Raw genomic sequence first — 610 nt, forward strand, 5'->3', positions numbered from 1 at the left:
ACCCGGAGCTGCGTGCATCGGGAGTTGGGATGCAGGGTAGCACCCATTGTATGCATAGCATATATAGCATACATAGTATATATACACCCCGTCCGCTCGCAGTGTGTGAAACTGAGCGAAGGACAGTCCGTTCCAACCAGATCCCGTTGCTTATCAGCTCATAAAACCCCCATTCTATCAATTCATTTCATAATTTATCTGCACCTAATCTCCCATCTTTATTGAGCCCGGCTAAAAGGGATTTCTCCGGCCCTCCAGTTTGGATAATTACCCCTAAATGAGTGTGGAGCCTCCTGTGTTTGGCGGAGATTACAGCCCCGCAGCTATTAATAAACTTTTCGCAGCGAGCGGCCATCGTGGTGTGAGAGCGGACCCCGGTACAGCACGTCCGTCTTGGGCGCGGGGATAAGTGCTCGTAAGGCGCATTTACAAACCCGAATAGCCGAGATTTCATGGGGCGGGGGCTGGGATGCTCCTTTTTAGGAGAGCGAGCATTTGATCATCCCACGTCACGCATGCACCTAAGCCATGGGACACGGAGCAAACACACCTCGGGGCCGTCGTTCATTTCAAAACAAACCAAAACCTCAAAATAGCACCTTTTTTTTTT

The sequence above is a fragment of the Meleagris gallopavo genome, chromosome 4, assembly GCF_000146605.3.
Source record: "Meleagris gallopavo isolate NT-WF06-2002-E0010 breed Aviagen turkey brand Nicholas breeding stock chromosome 4, Turkey_5.1, whole genome shotgun sequence".
Taxonomy (NCBI): domain Eukaryota; kingdom Metazoa; phylum Chordata; class Aves; order Galliformes; family Phasianidae; genus Meleagris; species Meleagris gallopavo.